Raw genomic sequence first — 17048 nt, forward strand, 5'->3', positions numbered from 1 at the left:
AGAGGGTTCTTGGCATGGACGATGCGAACAAGCCTTGGAGAGTGAAGACGGTGGTTAGGAACCCAGGATCGTTCCTTGGGTCCGAAACCCTTGCAGTGCACAAGATACTTGACTGATCCCCTTGAAATCCTGGACTCCAAGATAGACTGGACCTCGTACTCTTGTTGGCCGTGTATGAGAACAGGAGCCGTAGACATGGAGGGATCGGGAAAGCGATGGTCCCAAACAACTGCTTTCAGCAGACACATGAAAAACAGAGGGGATCTTCATAGAAGGAGGAAGGGGTAGCCGGTATGCCACTGGGTTGACTTTTTCCAAATGTAATATGGTCCGATGAACCTTCGTGCCAATTTCAGTGTAGGGACCTTGAGCCTGATATTTCTAGAAGACAACCACACCCTGTCTCCTGGTTTGAACTCTTGGATCCTCCTTCGGTGACGGTCTGCCTGTGCCTTTTGTCTGGTAGTTGCCTTCTTGAGGTTCTCCTGGATCCTTTTCCACAAATTTTGAAGACTAAGAATTCTGTCGTCTGATGCTGGTACCCCGGAAGTGGGCGTAAAGATGGGTAGAAGCGACTCCATGGTGGATTCATTATGCAAATTGTTATGCGCGAACTTGGCCTAGGGAAGAAGATTCGACAGTCATCCTGCGAGTCCGAACAAAACACCAGATGTATTGTTCGAGGGTCTGGTTGGTGCGCTCAGTCTGACCATTGGTTTGGGGATGATAACTCGAAGAAAAATGTAACACTATTCCTAGTTGCTGGCAGAAGGAGCGCCAGAACTTGGATATGAACTGTAAACCAATATCGGAGAATACGGCCAATGATACCCCATGGAGGCGAAAGATTTATTTGATTAAGATGTCTGCCAATTTGGGAGAGTAGGGTAGATATTTTAACGGAATAAAGTGAGATTGCTTAGAAAAGTGGTCTACCACAACTAAGATGGTGTTTATCCCTTTAGATACCGGCAGTTCAACTATGAAGTCCATGGACATGTGTGTCCATGGACGGTTCCGGGATGGGCAGCGGTCGAAGGAGTCCCGGTGGTTTATCCCGGGGAGTTTTATTTCGAGCACATGTTGAGCACACAGCAACAAATTGTTTGATGTCCTTTTGCATGCCGGGACACCAAAAGTTCAGTTCCATAAGGTCGGTGGTCCTTCTAGTACCTAGATGTCCCGAAGACTTCACAGGGTGACCCCATTCAAGAACCTTTTTCCGATGAGGTGGCGAGGTAAACAAACACCCATCAGGAACTACAAGACCCTAGGGAATGTGAGACTGCTCTTGTACAATGTATCCAAAAATAGTCCTGTGCTTATCTCTCCTACGAATATGTTGGAAACAATGTAACAACAGAATATATGCTTCAATACGTTGTACAATACTGTATTCTTATAATCACCTTTTTGTGAAATTCCACAATGACTTGACTGGATCCCCATAACCTGTGATCCCTGGGATATCTTAGGATGGTGAATGGATGGTGTACAGTATCTGAAGATATTGGGGGTATGATAGATCTTTACATGTTTACCAGGAAATTGTCTTTAAAAAATGTTTTTGCAAGCCGACACTGTCGTGCCCCAGGGTCTTCCCACAGAGTATCCCCATCGGGGATACCCACTCTTTGATAAAGCGCTGAGAAGCTAGAGTTATTTGCCCTTACCTCCATTCCATGATGTCAAAAGCCCAATAAATTTGCTTTTATAATATTTTTGTGCTTAATCCCATCATTTTTCGCAGTACACTGCTTTTTCCATTTTCATAGATTTCTCTTCGATACCAGCAGGAAGCACGCCAACAGAGCAGGAAAATTCTTCAAGCTGTGAGTACTTACCCCAGCAGTTTTCTATTCATCCACCTATATGGCATGTGGGACTGAGATTTTTCCATCAGATTGCTCCAGGGTTACAATGCACCAGGGGTGAAGGGATCTGTCACACCTATCTCACCAGTAGGGTCCAAGTCTGTTCCCCCGAGAAACCCCTAATATTTGTTGTACCCGTATATCAGAGCCACTTATTGATTTACTCATATTTGAATTCTGATTATATATCCTTGTGCATATTCTATGGAGATGATCAAATCACCCTTATATGAACTATCATTGCTGACTCCATCAATTTTTACCCATCTGGGATTGTTTGCCACTCACTCTGCAGCACTGATTCAGGACTTTAATGTACACTATGGGGGTCATGCAGTAAGCGGCGGAAAGGCACTTCTCGCCCGATTCACGACAAAAATGCCTACCCCTATTCAGCAGGGGGCGCAAACGTGGCGAGAAGCAAAAAAACGCCAATGTGTTTGGCGGGTTTTTTTTCCCGCCATTGGCGAGGCTATTAGGCACTTTTCGCCTCAACTAGCCATTTTTTCCACCACGCTCAATTCTAGTAGTGGAGAGTAGCCTAGCACCGCTATTCACTACTCTAGAATGGTGTTTTTTTGCCGAATCCAGCACGCCACAAAAAGTAGGCAAGTTGATGGTGAGAGGCTGCTGATGAGCGGCGGATCGGCACTTAGAAACAATTCAGGCCTTTTTACTGGCTGGGATTGATACAGGGTGTCACGGGGGACTCCTGTGGCGGGTAGGATCTCGGTGGCCGGAACAGCACGAGCGTAGTAGGGGTAACAAGCAGGGGTCCGAGGAAGGCGGCAGGTAGCGAAGTCAGGTAACAAGCAGGGGTCTGAGGCAGGCGGCAGGTAGTGAAGTCAGGTAACAAGCAGGGGTCCGAGGCAGGCGGCAGGTAGCGAAGTGAGGTAACAAGCAGGGTCATCTGTGAGGGTGAAACGCGTAGAGGGGGAGATTGCGGTGTAGCCCTTGTGTGTTATTGGTACAATAAAGTTGATTGAAGAACATCCGGGAGCTTCACTGACTCAGGCATGCGCAGTTGCGCCGAAACCTCTCTTCTATCCAGATACTCCAGACGGCGGCACGCAGGAGCAGACGAGGTGAGCGGGTCCCAGACAAGAGATTCAGTTGAGGTAAGATTCAACATCCCCCTGCACCGGTCAACTCTGTGGCCACGCTGAGCTCCCTCGTACACTGCCCCAGTGTCTGAGACACCTAAGGTGACTTGCCCAAATACACAGAGGCGCAGGACAGACCTTTGGCTATTGTAGGGATATCACAAGTTACAGAGAAACAAACTTTAGGGGAACTTGCAGGTAAACCTGAAACCTTAGAACCAATCATAGGAAGAACTACAGATTGCTGTGATTTTTCCTGCATGCAGTAACAAAATAATGGAAGCACTCTTGTCTTTTGAAATGGGAACCATGTGAACAGCAGTGGTCCAACCAGGGATGCAGAGACAAGCCTTGTCCAGAAAATGAAAAGTCAGAGTCTAAAAAGGTGGCAACAGGTACTGCAAGGGTTAACCCAGGCACTGCACAAAAAGAAAAATCTCAAAGAAAGCTGCAATAGTCTCTGCAGCAACAGTGCTAGTCTACGCAAAAATGTTTTTTCGTTATGAACGCAATAATTCTTGCAGAACACTTAGCAGCAAAAAAAAAACCTTCCCAACTGGGATTTTCCAAAAAAGAAACGAAAGTACTTATCTTCAACCATGCGAATGTGGCCTGCTGCAGCAGGCAGGAAAGGGTGCAGGCAGAAGAAGAATCTGTTTCAGCGAGATCCAGAAGTGGCCTTTGCTTTCTGTCACGGGAGACTCCTGTGGCGGGTAGGATCTCGGTGGCCGGAACAGCACGAGCGTAGTAGAGGTAACAAGCAGGGGTCCAAGGCAGGCGGCAGGTAGCGAAGTCAGGTAACAAGCATGGGTCCGAGGCAGGCGGCAGGTAGTGAAGTGAGGTAACAAGCAGGGGTCCGAGGCAGGCGGCAGGTAGCGAAGTCAGGTAACAAGCAGAGGTCTGCAACGAGGAGACTGGAACAGGACAGGTGGGGCAGGACTGGGACTGAGAACAGGGAGCAGGGACTGAGACCGGGGAGCAGGAACAAACAGGGACAAGCCAGATTACTAGCAAGGGCTTTTACTGTGAACAGACTCTAATACAGGTACAGGAACAGATCAGGAATCAAAGACAGAGGCATGTGCATACTGTAGGAGTCTGACATAAAGCAAAGGCAAAAGTAACAGACAGGAAGCAGAGCTATAAAGGACAGAGACAGGAGCAACAAGAAGACAGACAGGCAGACAGAGGAACCCAGAGGAAACAGAAGGCAGCAGCACACCCAGTGGACAAAGAAGCTATGGCTAGGCAGGAGGTCTAGGCGACCCTGACACCGGGGGTCTCCGGAGCTGATACCATTAATACCAGCACCAGAGGCCCCCGGCATACATCCGAGGCAGGAAAAATACATTTAAAGCCCACTTCATTATCTTAGCGGCTAACCACTAAGGCAATGAAGGGGTTAAGCCGCCGTGTCAGGTTTATTGTGGGTAGCAGGTGTGGGTGAAGGGGGTATTTGGCCCTTGTTGTTTGTTTAGAGCTTGCGGGGGGGGGGTTTGCGGGTGCACTTAACCCCTTCACGGCCGTAGCGGTTAATACCGCTACGGTCATGAAGGGGTTAAGCCCTCCCGCTACCCACCCACAAGCCCTAAACAAACCACCGTTGGGCCAAATACACCCTTCACCCACCCCGCTACCCACAATAAAAAGAAAACACACACAACAGCCCCACACTAAATAAATAAATATATATAAATAAATATATCTACTGTATATATATATATATATATATATATATATATATATATATATATATATTACCCCAACAACCACTATACCACCCTAATATACACATATATGCACATACAGTATAGTAATGGGCACAATTACTATTATCCACTTTCCTTCTTTTTTACCAATGGGCTATAGCACACATATATACAATTGTGTCTGCACACATTTTGTGTGTGTGTGTGTATATATATATATATATATATATATATATATATATATATATATATATATATATACATTAATAGTAATGCAACACCCTCTTACATTTCTACACCTACCCTCACCATTGGTATACACACCCACACACACCTTTTGTAAAGCGCTGTATACACTGTGGGCACTTTATATTTATCATTGCTTGCGAATTAAAACAAAGCTGCAGATCAGGAGATCAGTATGCCCCTGCGGGGCTAGTCATCCTAATATTAGTAGTTTGGACGTATTGCCTGCCAGAAGACACCTTTAGTCTAAAATGCTCTGTGGAATGGATATTCTACAGTGCTTATGTCTTCTGTGCCAAATGACCCATGGATATATCTCTGACCTTAAATTAGGGTTCTTCCAGATCCTCTAGGTTCCAGGATACCCCACAGTAGTTGAATACATCTGTTTGGGTAGTACTCATGGTAGGGTATTAGTCCAAGTACATCTGGCCCTTATGATAGACCTATACAACTTACTATGAAAGCTCTTAGATCTATATTCTGGTTTGTTACCAAATAGCTATTCCTATTGAGAGCTCTCTATACAGTATAGTGGCGTACCCCTCTGGTATAATGATTAGTAGTGTGGTTAATTTTCCAAACACCTGGTCTATGCCAATGTAGGTAGGCAGATGTATAGTATATCCCTAGTTACATATAATGTACAGTAGATGTCACACTCTCCGATCGTTTTTTTTTAACCCATCTAGGCATTTAGATTCTTAAAGTCAGAAGAGACATCATAGCAAAATTATAAGAAATGTAGCACACGTAGCAAAAAGGCAACCAAATAAGCAAAAATTGAAAATGAAAAAAGGATTGCAATAGAAAGAAAGATCAACCCGAAAAGATTGTTAAGTACCTTAAAAACAGAGATTAGAAAAAAATATAATAATAAGACCCATTCCGTGTGAGATGGAGAGGCAAATTATGGAGATAAGGAAAGAGCAGAAGTATTAAACAAAATCTTTGCTTCTGTATTTGCAAGAGAATAATCAATTGAAAAAATAGTGCCACAGGAAGATGTCACAACCTCTATATATTAACAAACAATTGGTTAACTACGGAAGAAGTGCATAGACAGCTTGATAAAATAAAGGTAAATAAAGCACCTAGACCCGATGGCATGCAGCCAAGAGTTCTTCAAGAGCTAAGTTCAGTAATAGCTAAACGATTACATTTGATATTCAAGGATTCCATTTCCACAGGCTCACTACCACAAGATTGGCGTAAAGCAGATGTGGTGCCTACATTTAAAAAGGGAGCTGATTCCCAATGGAGAATTACAGACCTGTAAGGCTGCACTTATATTGTCGGTGAAGGTGATAGCGATGCAATGTTGTGTCAAAACAAATGTATTGTTCCGATCACTGCAAGTCACTTCAATTTGATTTTTCCATTGACCGCTGTGTGACGTAAACGTCGCCGTCACTATTAGCGCGACCTTAGTCTGACATCAATAGTAGGGAAGCTACTTGAAGGTTTAGTATGGGATAATATTCAGGAATACTTAATGGATAACAAAATGATCAGTAACAGTCAGCATGGATTTATAATAATAATATGTTCTTGTATAGTGCTGCTAGTTTTACATAGCGCTTTACAGTGACATTTTGCAGGCACAGGTCCCTGTCCTGTGGAGCTTACAATCTATGTTTTTGGTGCCTGAGGCACAGGGAGATAAAGTGCATTGCACAAGGTAACAACGAGCCAACACCAGGAATTGAACCTGCTTCAAACTCAGTGCCAGTCAGTGTCTTTACTCACTGAGCCACTCATTCTCCCATTCTTTATGGAGGATAGGTCATGCCAAACTAACCTTATTAGTTTCTTTGAGGAGGTAAGAAAGGATTTAGACTAGGGCACTGCAGTTGATGTGGTCTACTTAGATTTTGCAAAGGCTTAATATAAAAATATTTGCATCTGGATTGAAAACTGGTTAAAGGATAGACAACAGATAGTTGCCATACTGTAAATTAAACCTTTTCAGGTTTGGCTAAAATTGTGAGAGGAGTACATCAAGGATCGGTACTGGGACTCCTGCTTTTTAACTTAATTATTAATGTCCGTGAGCATGACATAGAGTGCAAAGTCTCCATCTTTGCTGATAACACTAAATTGTTTAAGGTAGTAAAATCAGAGCAGTATGTAATTTCTCTCCAGAAGGACTTAGAGAGACTAGAAACTTGGGCAGGTAAATGGTAAATGAGGTTTAATACAGAAACATGTAAGGTTATGCATTTAGGAAATAAGAATAAAGAGGTGACTTACAAATTAAATGGAGCAGAATTAGTTAAATGGAGAAGGATTTAGGGGTAGAGATGGGTGAATTTTTTGGGCGAATTTGGATTTGAAGCGGATTGACTGGTTCCTTTGGTCTGCGGATTTCAGCGGATCACTCTCCAAAAGGGCAATTCATATTTTGCGGATTTTTAAATAATCGCGCAGCTTTAATTATATTTTAATTACATAGGATTGAAGCAGGGGGTCTCTGTAACTGAACCACATTAATTTCAGCCCCATGGACCACCTTCTTTCCTAATTTCAGGCCCCTGTATTGGGTGCTGATATCTCCACAAAGTTTAAATGTCCTGGTCAAGTGACACGGTTCAGCTCCAGAGACCCCCTGCTTGAATACTATGTAATTAAAATAAAATAAAAAAAGAGCAGCTTCATTACCTTTGTGGCAGGCTGCTAAGTTAATGACAAGGTTAAACCATAGTTCCTGGTTTGTTAGGGGTATAGGGGGTAGGTAAAGAGGGTAGTTGCCCCTGGTTGGGTGGTTAGGCCTTCCGTGAGGTTTGCGGTAGGGGTTAACCCCTTCAATACCTTAATTATGGTGTTAACCCCTCCCATTGTCCACACACGAGAGGCATAACAACCTACCCCCTTAACCCCCCCCCCCCAAATCATACAGTAAAGTAATGAGCACAAGCCATATTATCCACATCTGAATAATAGCGCATTTGCCCAATAAAAAGAAAACATTACCCAGACAGTATATAGTATATAAAAGTTGTAGTTACCCCTGCCAGGATGAAGGCCATCCTCATCCTTTTAGTCCTCCGTTTCTTCAGTAGGCACTGACAGTAAAATATTTTTTACAAATATTGATCTGTAACCCTCTAATTACCTTAGAGGTTATTGTTATTAACCACTATTGTAATTAAGGGACTAACTCCCCACACCACAACCCATCTGGGAGGCCTGATCACCCTCCATGGGTCAACTACCCCCATCCCCTCTTCCCCCATCACCACACATACAGATGGGCAAGAGCACTAATAGCTAAATGGTACTAATATCGCTTTTGTTAATTTGTTTAAAAAAATACACAATAAATAAAATGTACATTACAGTACTGTACTGTACAATACACATCAGCCAATAAACTCATTGATTGTCACTGTAGTAAGCTATATGAGAGGAGGAGGGGTGTTATTTTATATTGCAGACACATTACAATTTAAACTGCTAAATTGCCCACCAAGCCCACCCTCTTTTGAAATTCTAGTTGGCAAAATCTGCCTCCCCTTTTCTAAGCCCATCTTGCTTGCTGGCATCTGCTGCCCCCCTCAAGCCCCTCTACAATCCCTGACTGATATCACCCAATTTCTTGGCTCCATTTCCTCTCTGAATGAGAAGAGTGAGCTGCTAGTTCTTGGGGATTTCAACTTCAATTGGCTTGACCCTAAAAACCACAAAATTAAGATACAACTCAAGTCACTTAACCTATCGCAACTCATTTCCCAACTCACACGGATAAACCTGAAATCGCATAACCATTCCTTGCTAGACTGGATTCTCTCCTCAAACCCCAGCAGAATCCAATCCTCTGGCATCCTTCCTGATATTTTCAGTGACCATACAATAGTGTACTGTGTAAGGAAAAATAAACCGCCCCATTCAAGCCCTAAAGTTCTCCTAACTATAACATTTAAAAACTTTAACCCACAACAGTTTCTGGATGACCTTACCAACTGCCCATGGCACAGAATCGATTTAATTCCCGACCCTGATTCTGCGCTCGACTATTTCCAATCTGAGTTCTTAAAACTCTGCGATACCCATGCTCCACTACGCAAAATAAGGGTAAGGGGGGCCCACCTTCCATGGGTTACACCTGACCTTATAGCACTCTACCAGTTCAGGGATGCCTTTTGGAAAAGCTACAAAGTAACTGGCACTACTAATGATCTCAATCACTACAGATGCATGAGGAACATGTGCACAAGGCAAACAAGGCATGCAGAAGCACAATATTACTCTGACAATCTCCACCAAAATACATCAAACCCTGTAAGGTTATCAACAATATATTCCAGCCTCCTAACCATCAACAACCAAGTAATATCACTAAGGGGGATATTACTCTGACAAACCCCACTGACATTGCAAATGCATTCAATGATTACTTTGTGGGGTGTGCCACTAACTTATTAGCGAAACGCAGCCCAAACCACAAACCTGAATTTCATCCTGGGAGTACCCCTATAGTCCCACCCCCTCCCAACACTGCCCACAATTTTCAATTTTCGCCCAGTATCTGAAGAGGAGATTATACAAGTGCTCCTCAAACTAAAACTAAGCAGCCAATATGGACCCGACTTACTACAATCTAGGTTCCTACGACTTGGTGCCCCAGCCATTGCCAAACCAATTGCGTCCATAGTCAACTCTATCCTGTCTGCAGGCCATATCCCTAAGACCTGGAAAACTGCCAGAGTTGTCCCAATCTTCAAAAGTGGGGACAAAAACACTGTCTCAAACTACAGGCCAATCTCACTTCTCCCAATTCTATCCAAAGTCATGGAAAAATGTGTCCACTCCCAACTAAGCGATTTCTATACCAAAACAAATTTCCCTAGCCAATTCCAATCTGGGTTTCGTCCCAAACACTCCACCGTAACTACCCTGCTAAAAGTTTGCAATGAAATCCAGTGTGGAATGGAACGGGGACAACTCACTGGTACAGTATTCCTAGATTTTGACACAGTTGATCATGCTATCCTGCTTAACAAACTCCAGAGCTCTGGAATAGGGAAGCATGCTTTAAACTGGTTTCAGTCCTACCTATCAGGAAGATCCCAACATGTGTCCATCTCAGGCTCTAACTCCAACCCCCTGGATATCACCTGTGGTGTCCCGCAAGGCTCTGTTCTGGGGCCCCTACTCTTCTCAGTGTTCATTAATGATCTTCCCACAGCTTGTAAGGAAGCCTCAATACACATGTATGCAGATGACACAATCCTATATGCACACAGCCATAGCCTCTCTGACCTTCAACACATACTTCAGTCTGACTTTTGAGACTCGAAAACTGGATTTCTCAAAACAAACTGTTTTTAAACACTGACAAGACTGTAACAATGGTATTTGGGACCAAGACTAAATTTGTAAAGCTTCCAGTGACTGAGCTCCTGATTAGAACGAACGCTAACACCACCCTAACACCTGTCACTAGTTTTAAATACCTGGGCTTATGGTTTGACTCCCACTTAACATTCGGGATGCACATTGATACCCTGACAACCAAGACCTACGCCAAACTAGGGGTACTTTACAGGAACAAATCCTCCCTAAGTCTCCTGGTCAGAAAGCGTATCGCACAGCAGATGCTAATGCCAATTCTTGACTATGGAGACATAGTATATGGCTCGGCACCTCAAACCCACCTTAGAAAACTTGACACCCTCTACAATTCAATTTGTCGTTTTGTTCTCCAATGCAACTACAACACACATCACTGCGAAATGCTCAAAGAACTAGATTGGTCAACACTAGAGTCTAGGCGCAAAGTTCACCTTTCCTGTCTTGCCTTTAAATTCTTCATGGGCAAGCTACCCAGCTACCTGAACAAGCTCCTCACCCCTACCACTTGCAGCACTTATCACCTGAGATCAGACTCCAAAAGACTGTTCATGGTCCCAAGGCTCAACAAAGTATCTGGACGTTCCTCCTTCTCCTACCGTGCACCCCAAAACTGGAAAAACCTACCAGAGACTCTCACATCCACCACCAGTTTAAGTTCTTTCAAATCTAAGGCTGTCTCACATTTTAACCTGGTCTGTAACTGTTTCATACGCTCATAATATATATTTTCTTTAACTGTGAACGCAATGTCTTGTATATAATGTATACTCTGTTCATTTATGTAACTGTACTTGTAACCATGTATTATTTGTTTTACTCTGTGCCCAGGACATACTTGAAAACGAGCGGTAACTCTCAATGTATTACTTCCTGGTAAAATATTTTATAAATAAATAATACCCACAATAGGGACAAGGATTACCACAATGGTAATGAATGAGACACTTAAAAAAATTAATTACAATTAAATAAAAATAAACATTTGCCAAAAAAATTATTGATTGTCAATATACTTATCTATATCCTGAAAGGGATGTAGATAAACACATTGCCAATCAATGGGAATCCTAAAAAAAACACTGTAATTAAATAAAATACAAATCAATGTGTTTCTTACCTTTACTGGTTTGAATATTCATCCTCCTCATCCAACTGCAGCACCAATTCGTGACCCACAATGCAATGATCCTCATCAGCATGATGCACAGAAGTCCACAATCCTCAGTTGCTTGCAGAGGATGCCCCTGTGAGTAGATCTTTCTTTTATGCTTATCTTCTTTCTTCTCTACAACAGGTCCAGGAAATATTTATCCGCCACCTTCTTTGGAACAGATGAGATCTCACAGGACTTATATAAGGCCTGTGACATTACATTTGACTGTGATTTGGTACATCCACCAATTCAAATTGCTGTTTTTTATGGGCCTGCACAGATTAAAAATGACCAGATTTTGAGGAAAAAAATGGGAGAAAATCCGTTAAACGTATTTGAGCGGATTCACCCATCTCTATTTAGGAGTACTTGTAGACAGCAAGCTTAGCAATAGTGCAGTAGCTGTAAAGGAAAAAAAGATCTTATCTTTTATTAAAATGGGAATGGATGGAAGGGAAGAAAGATAATTATGTCACTGTATAAAGTATTAGTAAAACCACTCCATAAAAAAGACATTATGGAACTAGAAAAAAGTGCAGAGAAGAGCCACCAAATTAATAAAGGGGATGGAAAATCTGACTTACTGCATGAGGAGAGGCTAGATCATTTAGATTTGTTTACATTAGAAAAGAGGGGATATGATAACGATATACAAATACATTCAGGGTGAAAACAAGGAGATTTCAAAATAACTATTCATCCCAAGGGCAGTACAAAGGACACAGGGTCACCCATTAAGATTGGAGGAAAGGAGATTTCACCAGGAACAAAGGAAAGGGTTCTTTATAGTAAGGGCAGTTCAAATGGAAAATTCATTACCCATTGAGACTGTGATGGCAGATACAATAGATATGTTCAAAAAAATGTTGGACATTATTTTTAGAAAGGAATGGTATACAAGGATATTCCAAATAAGTAAACATGGGAAGGATGGTGCTATGTAACTCTTTTCTTATCTGTGCCCTTTCACATTACTCAGCAATGCACCATGCACAAAAACTCACCCCTACAAATTGACCTCACACATGCTCTTTCTTTCCATGCTTCGCCACCTTGCTTCTGGGGATATCTTTCCCAATTCTGGCCACTGCCTTTTTTCTACAGATGCTTTCAGACTTATCTCCACCCTGCCCCACACTTGAGCGGGTGAACCACGGACCAAATGTGGCCTAATCACTGCCAAGTGCAGAGCAGAGGGGGGAATTTCAAATCAGGATACACACAGTGGGGGTCCCTGCTTCTGAATGGGACTCCCGCTGTGTTAATGTTATTGGGCTGCACCAGTCTGGAAGAGCTGTGCAGTGAGAGCCGAAGAAATTGGTCGCTCTTCCTGCACAGCTCTAACATGCGATCGTGCTATTTTTATTAATTTTTATTTACATAGTATTGAAGCATGCTGTTTCCAGAACTGTACCACATTACTTTCAGCTCCAGGGGCTCCCTGCTTACAGGCCTCTGTATGGGGTGCCGATATTGCCTTCAAGTTTAATTCTCACGGGTCACGGCCCACGTTACTACCGCTAAGGTAATTAAGTGGTTACAGGTGTTTTAATGGAATTGGTGAAGGGTGTGCTGTAGTGGCCCCAGGGTGGGTGGATAGGCCTCCTGGGAGAGTTGCGGGAGGTTTTAACCCTTCAATTACCTTAGTGGTTACTACAACTAAGGTACTTAAGGGGTTAACAGCTCCTGCTACCACCCACCCCCGGTCAACTACCCCCTTCACCCACCCCTAAATACAATCTATCAATTACATTACAATCAAATACATTACAATCAAATACATTACAATAAAAACAGACGCTGGCCATTTAATAAATAGATTGTCACTACTGCTGCGGCCAGCTTTATTGCTGCATTTGCCTGTCTTGTCCCGCGGCTGTTTTCGGGCTGGCGCCGAACTTGGCCGCGTGCCAGACCATCTTCCCCGCATCTTCACTTCCCCCTTCCCTTTCCCTCGCGACCCCCTGGCTGTTCCACTCCGCTCCACGCGCTGGATTGCTCGCATACCCCTTACCTTCAGCCTTCTTCGGGGATGCCTGGCATCTTCGGGATGCCTGGCGTCTTCGGGGATGCCTGGCATGTTCGGGGATGCCTGGCGCACGTGACCAGCGCCCGGCTGTCGCGCGGCACGCTGCAAAAAAAAGCCGCGTCTGCCCGCACATTGCGGTGGCGGCCGCATAAGAATTCAAGCGGCCGCCAGTGTATGTTTATCTATGCCCTCAACAGAGGCAAAGATATCCACAATGGCAATAAATTGGCACCCTACTACCCCTCTTCTTCCTCCAAATCTCCCCAACACCACACTAAGTAATGGGCTAATGCCCCATTAGCCATATATAGCTAATAGCGCTTTTGCCCATTAAAAAACTCAATCAATAGCCAGCAACCTTATAGTAAATACAAGTTGTCCTTACACCTGCAAAGATGAAGGCCATCCTCATCTTTGTCCTCGTCTTCATTGGCACCAACATTAAAATAAAAAAATAGCTACTGGCCAGTAACTTGTTAATTACCTTAGTGGTTAGTAACTGCTAAGATAGTTAAGGCATTGACCCCTCCTGTTACCCACCTGGCAGTCCTGACCACCCTCCCTGGGACAACTACTCCAAACTGCCCCTCTACCCCCACCTGGTACCTTTTCCACATTCTTCAAGCATGCAGCAGTTATGGAAACAAAAGAAAACAGCGCACAACGCCAAATAGTGAAGCAAATTCAACAATATATTATAGAATTAAAAAGGGGGTAATATATCTGCGTACATGAAAAAAGTTGGTAAAAGGCATGTAGTGTGTATCACACTGTTTACCACTCGGCAGCTGTTAGCTGTAGATTCAGGTGCTTGCTTCCCTCTGCTGCTGCAGCTCAGTTGATTCTGGGGCAGGACGTCAGTCTTTTCACTCCCAAGGTGATTTCCCTTCATGCAGCCAGGTTCAGCAGCTGGTACTGGGGCTCGGTGAAATCGCTCCTGCTTCCTGGCCGATATGAAGCTGCTCCTGTACCTCGGCAGGTGTATCCTCTGCACAGAGGTTAAAACGCAGCTTGCTGGGGTGCCCTCAGCGTGCCACGATGCAGCAGTGGTGGATTCAATAGGGAAGTTTGAACAGTCTTACAAAGTCTCTCACAAGTGTCCAAAACAGCACACAGGATGAAATAAAAACAGGACAGGCCAATACATAGACAAAGGCCAATGTAAGCAGATATAAGGCAATAGAATGTTACATTCAACTAGTTTCGTAGAATTAAATTTTTGTCTATATTTTGTCTAAATTTTGTCTATATGTAAGTTTATATTAAATAGGTATTGTTTTTTGTTAATAAAGTTGTTGTTTTAAAAGTAAACTACACATCTTCCCTATCACGCAGACCATTACCTATTATAGATGATTGGTCTATCCCTAATTGGTTGACCAATAAGGTATCTATGTGAGGTATTTAAGACCTCTGGGTAATGGCCTAATTATTCCCTGAAGAAGTAGTTAATTCTACGAAACTAGTTGGATGTAACATTCTATTGCCTTATATCTGCTTACATTGGCCTTTGTCTATGTATTGGCCTGTCCTGTTTTTATTTCATCCTGTGTGCTGTTTTGGACACTTGTGAGAGACTTTGTAAGACTGTTCAAACTTCCCTATTGAATCCACCACTGCTGCATCGTGGCACGCTGAGGGCACCCCAGCAAGCTGCGTTTTAACCTCTGTGCAGAGGATACACCTGCCGAGGTACAGGAGCAGCTTCATATCGGCCAGGAAGCAGGAGCGATTTCACCGAGCCCCAGTACCAGCTGCTGAACCTGGCTGCATGAAGGGAAATCCCCTTGGGAGTGAAAAGACTGACGTCCTGCCCCAGAATCAACTGAGCTGCAGCAGCAGAGGGAAGCAAGCACCTGAATCTACAGCTAACAGCTGCCGAGTGGTAAACAGTGTGATACACACTACATGCCTTTTACCAACTTTTTTCATATACGCAGATATATTACCCCCTTTTTAATTCTATAATATATTGTTGAATGTGCTTCACTATTTGGCGTTGTGCGCTGTTTTCTTTTGTTTCCATTCTCTTAGTGTGTGAGGGGTGCTGAGCCACCCCTGCGTTTACAGCTGCAGACGCCATTATCCCCAACACGGTTATGTGGCACTTATTATTTAATGTTTAATTATCTCACTGTGGGAGTTGTGGTTTAATTTTTTATAATTTTTTTATCACTAAATTGATGGTATAGTCACTGCACTGTATATATTTATATATTTAAACTTTATAGGTAGTTAGGTAGTAGCGCACAGTTTTGTTTTTTATGCAGCAGTTATACCCTAGAAAAACACCACAGTGTGAGATAAGAGACTCACATAATAGCCCTTATCTAGCACTCAAGGTTCGTATATAATTAATGTTTAATTGACACAGTAGTCCCAAGATAAAAAATTATCTTTATGCTTTAAGGAGGACATACATTGTATCATAAACACCAAACTTATACAGTGGTGTGAAAAAGAAAGTACACCCTCTTTGAATTCTATGGTTTTACATACAGTATCAGGACATAACAATCACCTGTTTCTTAGCAGGTCTTAAAATTAGGTAAATACAACCTCAGATGAACAACAACACATTACATATTACACTGTGTCATGATTTATTTGACAAAAATAAAGCCAAAATGGAGAAGGCATGTGTGAAAAACTAAGTACACCCTTACTGCTTCCATAGGAATTACAGTAAAGATGCTAAGTAGCAGACAGGTGCTGCTAATCAAATGCCCTTGATTAATTGATCATCAGCAAGTGTGACCACCTCTATAAAAGCCGTAGTTTTAGCAGTTTACTGATCTGGATTATTCAGGTGTGTGTTAACACAATGACAAGGAGGAAAGACATCAGCAATGATCTTAGAGAAGCAATTGTTGCTGCCCATCAATCTGGGAAGGCTCATAAGGCCATTTCCAAACAATTTAAAGTCCATCATTCTACAGTGAGAAAGATTATTCAATAGTGGAAAACATTCAAGACAGTTGCCAATCTTCCCAGGAGTGGCCATCCTAGCAAATTCACCGCAAGATCAGACCGTGCAATGCTCAGAGAAATTGCAAAAACCCAAGAGTTACATCTCAGACTCTACCGGCCTCAGTTAGCATGTTAAATGTTAAAGTTCATGACAGCACAATTAGAAAAAGACTGAACAAATATGGTTTGTTTGGAAGGGTTGCCAGGAGAACTCTTCTTCTCTCTAGAAAGAACATGGCAGCACGGCTTAGGTTTGCAAAGTTGCATCTGAACAAACCACAAGACTTCTGGAACCATGTCCTTTGGACAGATGAGACCAAAGTAGAGATGTTTGGCCATAATGCACAGAGCCACGTTTGGCAAAAACCAAACACAACATATCAGCACAAAAACCTCATACCAACTGTCAAGCACAGTGGTGGAGGGTGATGATTTGGGTTTGTTTTGAAGCCACAGGATATGGGAACCTTGCAGTCATTGAGTCGACCATGAGCTCCTCTGTGTAAGCACTCTGCTTCTGGCTTTGATTCTAGCCTTGCAGTCCTCTGCAGTTTACAAAGTCTCCCTCTGGCAATCAATGGCACATGTACTGCCTCTCACTGCAGCTTC

At 43.1% G+C, this 17048-nt stretch overlaps 1 long non-coding RNA gene across 1 annotated transcript in view; it reads left to right on the forward strand.

Moving 5' to 3' along the window:
- The first annotated feature begins 1774 nt into the window (after nt 1–1774).
- Nucleotides 1775–17048, forward strand: part of LOC142492051 (uncharacterized) — a 19766-nt gene continuing 4492 nt past the window's right edge. The window contains exons 1-3 of the long non-coding RNA XR_012800696.1: nt 1775–1832; nt 2899–2992; nt 11446–11533. This is a non-coding gene — a long non-coding RNA (uncharacterized LOC142492051). The remainder of the gene's footprint in view (nt 1833–2898; nt 2993–11445; nt 11534–17048) is intronic.

The sequence above is a fragment of the Ascaphus truei genome, chromosome 4 (assembly GCF_040206685.1).
Source record: "Ascaphus truei isolate aAscTru1 chromosome 4, aAscTru1.hap1, whole genome shotgun sequence".
In the NCBI taxonomy this organism is placed as follows: Eukaryota; Metazoa; Chordata; class Amphibia; order Anura; family Ascaphidae; genus Ascaphus; species Ascaphus truei.